At 39.2% G+C, this 12,666-nt stretch overlaps 1 pseudogene across 1 annotated transcript; it reads right to left on the minus strand.

The window, feature by feature from the left end:
- Positions 1-6,380: 6,380 nt before the first annotated feature.
- On the minus strand, positions 6,381-7,958 carry LOC111157883 (annotated as a pseudogene). The gene has a single exon (XR_002641322.1). The product of XR_002641322.1 is annotated as an RNA-binding protein FUS pseudogene (transcript).
- Positions 7,959-12,666: the final 4,708 nt, after the last annotated feature.

Raw genomic sequence — 12,666 nt, forward strand, 5'->3', positions numbered from 1 at the left:
CCTTGTGATCACATAGCGGCCTGGGAGCTGTGGCTCACTGCTGCTGAAGCCCAGCATCACAAGAGTGTATTATACTGCATATTGCTTGCTGGGAAAAGATAAAAATTCAAAATACAGTTTCTACTGAATGTCAAAAAAATCTTAGGTCAAATCATCGTTAAGTCTAGGGCTATCTGTATTAATGATTCATCACTTTAATAAGTCAAAGGGGTAATACTATTTCAGCAGAATCCAAAAAAAGGTATTTGTTAGAATGAGGAAGCTTTTCATAATTAAAAGTATCTCAGTAAACTGGGACAAAGGAAGCCTACTTTACCATGACAAAGAATATTTATCTAAACTGATATCATATTTAACAGTGAAACACTAGAAGAATTTCCAATAAAGTCAGAATTAAGAAGTATACTCTTTTTTGCATTGTTTTTTAAAGCACAGAAGTGAAAATCTAAATGTTCAGCAATTGAGTAATATATGATACACTCCTAATATAGAACACTATGCAGCCATTATAATGTTATACATGTATATGTATATGAATGTATATGAATGAGATTCATGTATACACATAAAGAGATCATATCTATACATCTATATAGATAATATGTTTGTACACACAAAGTATGTGTTAATATGATTGTGCACCAAAAGAATTCTGAAAATAAATATAAACTGTTAACAGTGGTTCCTTTAGAAGAGTGAGGTTGGTAGAATTTAAGGGGAATTAGAATGGAGAGATCTTATGTAAATATAATCCTATGTAAAGAGTAATTCAGAACTATCAATATTTTTTGAACAGGGAGATATATATGAACTTTAAAAAAAATTCAAAGAATATAAATATTGAAGAAATAATGGTATTTCTGAAGGGGAAACTGTGTATAAGACATTAATCCATTAGAAAATTATTCAAATGTGGTCACTGGGGTGGCTCAGTCGGTTGAGTGTCTGCCTTCCGCTCAGGTCATGATCCCAGGGTCCTTGACAGTCCTTGTCATATTGTTCCACATCACACTTGCTTCTGCTGTCCATCACACACCCTTCTTTCAGGCTCTCCTTCTGCCTCTCTCTTCCATTGTTAAGTTCCCTTGTAATTATACACGGTTCACCTGGATAATTCAGGTTCTTCTTCCTATCATCTGATTAGTCATTTTAATCTATCTGCAACCTTAATTCCCCTTTGCCATGTAACCTAACATATTCACAGGTTCCAGGGATTAGGTCATGGGGTCTGGGGGTGGGTGCACTAGTATGATTACCCCAGCTGTCATCTCAGAAACCAATCAAACAAAGCCATTAAAGGAATAAAGGAGTTGGGCACCTGGATGGCTCAGTGGGTTAAAGCCTCTGCCTTCGGCTCATGTCATGATCCCAGGGTCCTGGGATTGAGCCCCACATCGGGCTCTCTGCCCAGCAAGGAGCCTGCTTCCTTTCCTTTCTCTCTGCCTGTCTCTCGGCCTACTTGTGATCTTTGTCTGTCAAATAAATAAAATACTTAAAAAAAAAAAGGAATAAAGGAGTAGATGGTTGTGATTCTGGACAAATCACTCGATTTTTCTATGTATCTACAAAATGGAGATAATAATGGTAACAACCTCATAGGATTGTTACAGGATTAAATGAGCTAAACTTTATAAAATACATAAAGGTGTATCTGGCTTATAGTTGTTTGTTTGTTTGTTTGTTTTAAGCAAGTAGAGAGATTAAATAAGGCAAGTAATTAAAACTGGCCTTTGGATTTGTTCATTAGGTAATTAGTGTTCTTTACCATTGCAGTTTCAGGAACATGTGGTTGTGGTCAAACTAAGTAAAATAAAGGTTAAGACATAGGAGGTAAGAAGTACATACAATTATTTTGAGGAATTATTTAGGAATGGAGGGAGAAAGGGGGCTGGAGCAGTCTTTATTTATTTATTTATTTTAGTGAGCTCTATGGTCAATGTAGGGCTTGAACCCAATGACTCTGAGATCAAGAGTATCCTGCTACTCTTGGGGCGATGCACCCTTGGGGCGGTCTTGGATACCTGAGGACAGGAAATTAGAGGAGATCTGAACACACTTTCCTACTGTAGGGAAGGGGCTAGTTGATAAAAAAGCTGAGTATATCAGAGAGGAAATAGGGGAACAATTGGTGCAGTAAAATCCCACAGGAGACGGAATAAATGTGATCAACAATTTAGGTGTGGGAGTTAACTTTGAACGGGAGAAGAAACAATTAATTCTCTGAGTCTAAAGGGAAAGCTGTGAGGGGGAATCCCAGGAATTAAACATAGTTTCTTTCCTTGATTACTGTCTATTAGGAATACTCACAGGCCTCCACTTGATGCTGTGACCTGAACTAAGTTCTTCATCCAACATCAGGGTGCCACACACTGTCAATGCAGTTTACCTCCTTCCACAGGAAACCCTATTGGGTATTAGAGTACTCAAGTCTAGATGTAGAGTAAAAATCTCATTGCCCTTAGGATGGTCAATTTCATAAACAATATCCATCCCTTTCAAAACATCTCTCTGACCAATGTATGTATGCTACACTGCCCCTCCCCACCTTTTTCTATTTTTCTGTTAGAGATCTGTCTAATTAGGTATAACTTCATGTTAACAGAAGAAGCCTCTTTTATTTTTAACTTTTTATCATGGAAATGTTCAAACATACACAAAAGTGAAGAGACTAATATAGTAAGTTCCCATGTGTTCATCACTTCAAAAATTACAATATATGGTCAATCATCTATAGTTCCCCCTTCACTCCTCAGCTCCACCCCCCATATTTTAAAACAAATTGGGTTCCTTTAAAAGTAGGACTTTTAAATTTATACACTTCATGTATCTATTTCTCTTTCATCAATCACCTGACCAAAACACAAGATATGCCAAGCCATAGTATAGTATCACTTCATGCAAAGTTGAACTAGCACATCAGAAACATTAATAAAGTCTCATTTTAGATGCTAACTTAAAGTTGTTTTAAAAATTATCAAGAACTGTGTAATTATTTAAAATTGCACAATTTCAGAGCTAGTAGGTAAGTATTTCTCATGCTTTTGTCACCATGACTGCTCAACAGAAATGCCTAGCTGTCTCTCCTTCACACACTAGCAGCACCCCAATTATGTGGTTTGGGATGGAATAATTTTGGTGACCACTTTGCTGCTTAACATTCACCATTATTTTAATGTAAATTTGTTTGCAATAACCAAAAAAAGTGCCACCAAGTGCTGATGTTGGTCCTTGAAAACACTCCCATATCAATAACTTTGTAGAAAAGTTAAATGTGATGAATTGCTCTGAAGAAGACCAAATTCTACAACAGCCAGTATTGTTTGTTGAGAATAGAGCACACTGCAAAATATTAGAAATGATGCCGAGACACTTAAATGGAGCAGATACATCTTGAACCTTTAAAAATCCTCGAGTATCTGGGCAAGAATAATGGAAAAAATAATACTGGTGACTCAGGAGCAAGATCAATATCACCATAATAGATTTATAGGCTCTGTTAAAGTGTTCCAGCCCTACCAGCCATTTATTTTACATTAATTCCTATTGGAATATTATACTGATATTTAAGAATATATCACATGTATAAAATGCAACTATCCTGTTCACAGAATATAGACATCTGAATGTGCATCATTGTACACTATTTTGTAGCAACTGTAATCAAAGAAGAAAAGGAAAAGATTAAAGTTTTTAATTTTATTTTTAATTAAAATAGCTTTTCCTACTTTAATTGTCAATCTTCCTTGCAGCTAAGTGAAACACTGTGACTAAGCTCTGACCAATGGGATGTAAATAAAAGTATTATGTGGCAGTTTACAGGACCCTTTTAATAAAAAGTAGTTGATGTCTTTCAAACAAAATTTGCTGGGAAAACTAGATATGATATCCATAGGCAAAAGTGAAATTAGACCCTTGCCTAACATCATGTACAAAAATTAATCCAATATGTATCAAAGACCTAAACATAAGAGCTAAAACTATAAAATTCTTAGAAGATAACATAGGGAAAAATCTTTATGAGATTAGATTTGGCAATGATTTCTTGACTATGACAACAAAAGCATGAATAACAAAAGGAAAAATAGATAAATTGAGTTACATTAAAATTAAAACCTTTCATGCATCAAAGGACACCATTAACAGAGTGAAAGGAGAGCCCATGGAAATCATACATCTGACAATGAGTTAGTACCCAGGATATATAAATAATTCTTATAATTCAACAACAGCAACCAAAAAAATCCAATTAAAAAGATAAACAAATGGCCAATAAGTGCCTGCAAAGATAGTCAATATCACTAATCATTAGGGAACTGCAAATCAAAATCACAATGAGACACCCCTTCATGCACATTAGGATGGATATTATAAAAAAATCAGAACATAACAAATTTTGGTGAGGATGTGAAGAAATTGGAACCTTTGTGCATTGCTGGTGGGAATGTAAAATGGTACAGCCACTATGGAAAACAGAATGGCTATTCCTCAAAAAGTTAAAAATAGAACTACCATATGATCCATCAATTCCACTTGTGGGTTAATACTCAAAAGAATTGAAAACAAGGACTCAAACAGTTATTTGGACACCCGTTTCCCAGCAGCCTTATTGATGATAGCCAAAAGGTAGAAGCAACCCACCTGTCCGTTGATGGGTACACAGATAAACAAAATATAGCAGCCTTAAAAAGGAAGGAGGGGTACCTGGGTGGCTCAGTCAGTTAAGTGTCTAACTCTTGATTTCTTGATTTTGGCTCGGGTCATGATCTCAGGGTTGTAAGACAGAGCCCTGCATTGGGATCCACGCTCAGCAGGGAGTCTCCTGGAGATTCTCTCTCTCTCCCTTAGCCCCTCTCCCGACTCTCTGCCTCTGTCTCTCAAATAAATAAATAAATCTTTTTTAAAAAAGGAAGGAAATTCTGACATGTACTGCAACGTGGATGACCCTTGAAAACATGATGCTAAGTGAAGTAAGACAGTCACAAGAAGACAAATTCTACTCATATGAGATACCTCAAGTAATCAAGTTATAGAGACAGAAAGTAGAATGGTGGTTGCCAGGGGCTGAGGAGAGGAGTGAATGGGGAGTTATTGTTCAATGGGCACAGAGTTTCTGTATAGCCCCATTTGTGTGAAAAAAAGAAAAAAACCCTGACATGAATCCATGTATGTGGGAAGGAGACCTAATAGTAGCTAACATTTATAAAACACACACTATGTGGTAACCTCCGTCCTAAGAGTAACACCTGAATTATCTCCATAAATTCTCCATAAATTATCTCTATAAATTCATGTCTGTGAGGTGTGAAACCACTATACCTGTTTTACAGCTGAGGAAATTGAGACACAGACAGGTAACATAGCTTGTGCAGGGTCACACAAATATTAAATTTTGGAGCCAGAACATTAAGCAGATCTACCTTTGAGGGAAGATGGTAATGGGTAATTGGAGTGAGGCTAATGGTTACACTCTGATTCAGTTTTATTTCTTTATTATCAGCATATATATAACATTTTTTACTTAGTATTTGGGGATGCAAGGAGAAATGCTGAAGAAATGTATGGTCATGAAACCATGGTTATACCCTAGAGAATTAAGTATGGTTGAATTCGAAAGACATATTTAAGATTTCTACAGAGGGAAAAAATAATCAAGAGAAGCTTTTAAAATGTAGGACATATATGTCACAACTCAGGATGACAGCTCTTAAAACATTTATTCCAAGCAGATAACATTGTGTAATACAACATTTGTCCAACAATACTTGGACACTGAACACTGCCTGGCAAACATACAAAATAAATACAATATTAATAACCTGCCTAGAAGACACAAAATAATAAAAAGGGAAAATTGGATTAATGATTCGGAATTAAGATATCAGATTAAATAATGATATATACAAGGCACAACCTGCTATTGTAAAGGCTGTATTTATCCAACACTAGGGGATGGTAGCCCACTTTGCAGCACCCTGGCCTTTGGTTGTGCTCTGGCCACTCCCCGGGTTTGAATCTTTGCCCCTGAAGTCTCCTTCCCTCCACTCCTCCCACCATCCCAGAAGATAGAAACCCTTGCATCCAGCAGGCCAAGGTACCAAGGAATCAACTCACCTACACCAAAAGTTTTCATCCAGTGACTCATCTCTGGAGTTGGTGTATAAATACCGCAGCTTCCTCATCTCTCAGTTGGGGTCATTCTGAGGCACACTTTTTTTTTTTTTTAACTAAAACGATGGTTTTTAATGGGAACCAGAGGTACGGTTACAATTACATAGTCCGACACAAAAAACCCGTGGGTGATCAGGAGTTGGAAGGTTACAAAATAATGAGGGTAACACTGGGTACAAGAAGAAAAGCTGTGCAGAACCTCAGGAGCCAAGCTAATATGGCCTCTCCCTGCGATCCTGTCTGTGCTCACCCCTGGAGTCCATCTTGCCAGGCCAAAGCCACCTCTGTCCCCACCACCCCGACCCCCTTGGGAGCCCCCACGGTCCCCGCCTTGGCCTCGGTAGCTGCCCTGATCATAGCCTCCTCTTCCACCACGATGATCATCTCCATAGTTACCCCCCATATGAGAGCCTCCTGGTCCCCCTCCTGGGCCGTCTGGTTTAGGGGCCTTACACTGGTTGCATTTATTCCTCCAGGAGAAGTTCATGTTCTCACATATAGGATTAGGACACTTCCAGTCACCAGCTCGCTGCTGGCCGCCACCACCACCACCTCCACTAGGGAATCCTCCCCGGCCACTGCCACCACTGCCACCACCTCCATAGCCTCCACGGCCCATAGGTCCTCCTCGCCCTCGGCCTCCACGACCATTGCCACCGCCCTGATTGAAGTCTGCTCGCCGAGTAGCAAATGAGACCTTGATAGGATTCCCAGAGAATTCTTTACCATCAAACCAGTCAATAGCTGCTTTAGCAGAGGGTGGGTCATCAAACGACACTGTTGCCTCTCCCTTCAGCTTGCCAGTTTCCCTGTCTGTGTACAGATTAATCATGGGCTATCCTGTTTTCTTATTTGTCTTAATAATACCAATCTGCTTGAAGTAATCAGCCACAGACTCAATTGTAACATTTTCGCCCAAGCCCTGCAGGAAAATGGTGTTGTTGTCTGAATTATCCTGTTCGGAGTCATGACGTGATCCTTGGTCCCGAGGGCCACCAAATTTATTGAAGCCACCACAGTCTCTTCCGCCCATGCCATCTCTGCCTCCACGGCCACCTCCTGACCTCTGGGTTCATAGCCACCGCCCAGGCCGCGGCCCCCACGGTCCTGCTGGCCTCCCCCGTAGCCACCGCCACCACCACTCTGGTTCTGATTGCCATAACCGCCGCCGCCACCACTCATGGAGGAGTGGTGGCGATCCTGGCCATAGTTACCTCCACCACCCCCTCTGCCACCACCTCCACTGCTACTGTTGTACTGGTTCTGCTGTCCTTAGCCTTGAGGGGATTATAGGAGCTTTGCTGCTGTCCAGAGCCTTGCTGCTGTCCACTATAGCCAGACTGCTGGCCATAGCCCCCACTCTGGGGCTGCCCATAGCCGCTGCTCTGAGAACCACTACCATAACTTCCCGAGGTGCTGCTAGGAGCTGGCTCCTGGCCATAGCCAGGATAAGAGGACTGTTGCCCATAAGATGACTGAGAACTCTGGCTACTGACATAGCCACCAGTTGAGCCATATCCCTGGGGAGCTGACTGAGTGCCATAGCTGTTCTGGGTCTGTCCTTAAGAAGAACCATAGCTGCTCTGGCCATAGCCTGAAGTGTCTGACTGGCCGTAACGACTGTAACTCTGCTGTCCATAGGGCTGATTGCTCTGCTGGGAATAGCCCTGCCCAGGCTGGGTGGGGTAGGCCCCATAGCTTTGGGTTGCTTGTTGGGTGTAGTCGTTTGAGGCCATGTCCGTGCACGCGCACACAGGCCGACAAGCAACAAAATTCCAACACCACAGAGCACCGACGCCTCGAGGACTCGAGGCACATATTTTTAACTATTTCCCAGAGTTTCCTCATAGAATTAAACTACAGCCAGTCGCTAGCTGACTTAATAATTCACCCTTTATTAGCTGCCTTCCTTTCCTGGTAACACTTCCCCACTTTTCTGCCCTATTGTTTTTCCTATTTTCCAAATAAACTCTCATTCTCAAATCCTTGTCTCAGGGTCTGCTTCTGTGGGAACCCAAATTGTGATGCGGTAGGGAGGAGGCTTTCATTCTTCTAGTCTATATGAGTAACACACCCGAAGTTGTACACTGCTCAACCTGTGGAACCATCCATGGCAGCTCTGTAAGTATATTAACATCTTCATTTTTATAGCAATCAGAATAAGAAGATGAAAACACACCTTTCTTTTTTTAACTTCTTGTTTAAATTCCAGTTAGTTAATATGCAGTGTAATATTAGTTTTAGTTGTATAATTTAGTGATTCAACACCTAAATACAACACCGGGTACTCATCATAAGTGTACTCCTTCATCCCCATCACCTATTTAACCCATTCTCCCACCTACCTTCCCTCTGTTAACCTGCAGTTTGTTCTCTATAGTTAAGATTCTGTTTCTTGGTTGGCCTCTCTCTCTCTCTCTCCCCCCGCCTTGATCATTTGTTTTGTTTCTTAAATTCACAATAAGTGAAATCGTATGGTATTTATTTCACTTAGCATAAGTGAAACCTTGCAAATGGCAAGATTTCATTCTTTTTTGTGGCCGAGTAATATTCCATTGTATAGATATACTACATCTTCTTCATCCATTCATCAGTCGATGGACATTTGGGCTGTTTCCATGATTTGGCTATTGTACTTAATGCTCCTATAAACATCAGAGTGCATGTATCCCTTTGAATTAGTATTTTTGTATTGGGTAGATACCTAGTAGTGCATTGGTGGATTGTAAGATAGTTCTATTTTCAACTTTTTGAGGAAACTCCATACTGTTTTCCACCATGGCTGCAACAGTTTGCATTCCCACTGACAGTGCAGGAGGGTTCCCCTTTCTCTACATCCTTGCCAAAAGTTGTTTCTTGTGTTGTTGATTTTAGCCATTCTGACAGGTGCAAGGTGAAAGCACATTGTGGTTTTGATCAGCAATTCCCTGATGAGTGATGTTGAGTATCTTCTCATGTGTCTGCTGGACATCTGTATGTCTTCTTTGGAAAAATGTCTATTCATGTCTTCTGTCCATTTTTTAATTGGATTATTGATTTGAGGGAGGAATGCCATTCTTTAGTCATGAATATGGTAAATGCCAGTTGGAAATCACGGTTTTGTATTAAAAGAAGTAAGGAATTATAACAACTAAGGAAAAAGAATCCACTGGACACCTAGGATGAAAATTGTGTGGTTTGTAAGTCACCTCCAACAGAGTAAATCTTATACCATCCATTTTTAGCATTGTTATCAATTGCAATATTTATTGACATCTGTTTATAACTAGGTACCTGACTCTAATTTTAATACTTGGCACACTCAAATTCTTGAGTTCACCTGTGGAAGTAGGTAAAACAAAACAAAACACTTAAATGGTTAAATCCTATCTAAATCTTACCTTTGCCTAAAACCATTTTTGTGCATCAGGATGAAAGTAAGTGCTGGGTCTTTACAAAGGTCTGACCTTTGCATGCCCCTGTACAAAATACCAAAGTATCTAAGATCCATATGTCTTATAGAATTCTTTAAAGAAGACTCTAAGGTTTGAAGTTTAATGTTTTGAAAAAAATTTTCCAAATATAGTTAATAAATTCAATCAATAAGCAAATAAAAAGAAACATACCAGATAGTAGCAGCATGTACCAGAGACCCGCTGATCTGTGTATTTAACAAATGCTAAGAACCTATTCCACGTGCAGCATTGTGCCGGGGTGCTGTAGAGAATATAAAGAATAATACCATATGTTCCCTGTCTTAAAATTACTTAGAATTAGTGCTATTTTTGTCATGAATAATATCACTGTAGACCTCTTTCTCAGAAACTATGCAAGCCAGATTAGGATCCTGAATTCTCCCTTTGAAGAGAAATCAACTGCTAATAGTCTTCATATGCCTATACAGTTTAATGTACAAACCAAACCAAACACTGTGTTTGTGTGTATTTTTAGGTCTCCACAGATTAAGGAGTTGTATTTTCATCAGGTACCTTTAGTTTGTCATTGTGCGATTCCCTTTCAAATCCTGATTCCCTTTCAAATATATCAATTCCCTTTCAAATATAGATCTAATATGATGACCCGTTTCATACTTGACATCATCAGGATGATGGTGGGAAGGAGCAGATTAAGTGTTAGTTATTTGTGTTATTAGTGTGATATTGGGCCACTAAGTGGCCATTTTCAGTGATTTTTTCCCCCAACTTTTCCTGAGTCTGAGGAGAAAGGAGGGAATTGCCTCCAGTGGAGCATGTTTGGGGACAGTGTAGTGGTGTCTGTTTTCTTGCAAAATATCAAGTCACAGCTACTCTGAAGGAATACTTCAAATGCCAAATCAATGGTAAAGAAAGAACAGAGATGGAATTAAAAGATCATAATAAAAATGTAGAGTTTCTTATAATACAGTCCAGGTTTGTGTGTGTATGTGCCAAAACTTAATATTTTAAAAAATATTTTATTTCTTTGAGAAAGTGAGAGAGTGGGGGAAGGGACAGAGGGAGAGAGGATCCTAAGAAGACTCCCCACTAAGCATGGAGCCTGATCTGGGGCTCAATCTTACAATCCTGAGATCATGACCTGAGCTGAAATCAAGAGTCGGACACCTAACTGACTGAGCCACCCAGGCACCCCCCCCACCAAAACGTGATATTTTTAAACCTTCGTTAATACATAGTAAGTCAATTTTTATTAAAATAGTGTGTATCAGAACTTGACTCTTTTTGAGTATCTTTTTTGAGGGGTTTATTTTGTTGCGTTTTATACAAAATGCTGCTTTTAAACTATTAAGGGAGGCAATACGTATAATACACACTCTAAAAAGAACATTAACATTTATTGAGCATTTACTTAGCTTCATATATAAAGCTCTATGCATTAAAATTCCATTTAAACTAAAACAATAACACCGTATTGGGGGTCTATAATATATGTAGATTTAAATAGTACATGTATAAGTTTAATATGCATACAAAAAAACATACTCAACAATAATATAAATAACTGCAGGGGAGAAATCAAAGTATACTATTATGAGGTTCTCAATTTATTATTCCCAAATGGAATAACAGGAAATAGATATTATGTTGAAAATCCTAATCTTGAAAAAACTGTACTTGGCATTGATCCTTTAAAGTCAACGAAGTAGGACATTTATGGTAATCCTGAAATATATCTGAAATTTATCCTATTAAAATGAAAAATAAGCATAAAAATGACATTGTACAACATTTCAATTTCAAATACTGCTCCACAGTTTATTAACAGCTACATACACTAAAATATGAGACAGTACACTAAGGAATTAATCTTCCACATTGAGCACACACACACACACACACACACACACACACACACACACACACGCAAAGAAGGCTTTAGGAAAGAAAAGTTGCTTGTCCCTCAAAGTTCTCCCTAGCCAATGAAAAGTAGGACATTGACTTTGTTAACATAGAAGCAGAGAAAGATAGCTCCTTGTCATTGTCATGCCTCAACTTCAAATGAAAGGACCTTCAGTTGTCAACAGGGTTGAATCTGGGTGCAGATTGCCAGGGTGCAAATCCCAGTTTCACCGCATGGGAGTAATAATAGATGAAATACTTAGCTGTCTCTAAGTCCTATTTCTTCATCTGTTAAATGGGGATAATCGCAGTATCTACTTCACAGGGTTGTTTTAAGTATTAAATGAGAAGATTAAAGTATTTAATATAGTTCCTGGCACATCGTATGTATGCAATAAAAAATTAGCTTTGGTTACTATATTTGTTGTACAGATGACCAGATCTGACAGAGAGTTAAAAAAGTCTCTTTGATGTATAGATAGTTTGGTATAGCAATACCAATATCCTTACCAGGCTCACTAGTGACAGGCTTTTGGTCATGGTTTCAAACTATCTTATTTTTTTTAATATTTATTTATTTATTTTGAGAGAGAGAGAGCAAGAGAGCAAGTGGGGTGGGGAGGGGGAGAGGGAGTTCCAAACAGACTCCACAATGAATGCAGAGCCTAACTCGGGGCTCCATCTCATGACCCTGAGATCAGGACCTGAGAGAAAGCAAGAGTTGGACACTCAACCAACTACCACCCAGGTGCCCCTCAACCTTTATTATTTTATGTCCTGCTTATCCCTTCAACCAAGACCTTGAACAGGAAGAGAGAAAAAGTAAGGCAAAGCAAAGTTGGTAGTAAAATCAGTACTATGCACTCTTCATCCTGTCCTTGCACCTATACTATGTAAGGAAAGGCCTACATTTTTTTAAATTTTCTTAATTTATTTTCAGCGTAACAGTATTCATTGTTTTTGCACCACACCCAGTGCTCTATGCAATCCGTGCCCTCTCCAAAATCTACCACCTGGTTCCCCCAACCTCCCACCCCCCACCCCTTCAAAACCCTCAGATTGTTTTTCAGAGTCCATAGTCTCTCATGGTTCACCTCCCCTTCCAATTTCCCTCAACTCCCTTCTCCTAACTCCCCTTGTCCTCCATGCTATTTGTTATGCTCCACTTATTTGTGGAGCATAA

This window comes from Enhydra lutris, unplaced genomic scaffold (genome assembly GCF_002288905.1).
Source record: "Enhydra lutris kenyoni isolate GAN:26980312 unplaced genomic scaffold, ASM228890v2 scaffoldscaffold56, whole genome shotgun sequence".
Taxonomy (NCBI): Eukaryota; Metazoa; Chordata; class Mammalia; order Carnivora; family Mustelidae; genus Enhydra; species Enhydra lutris.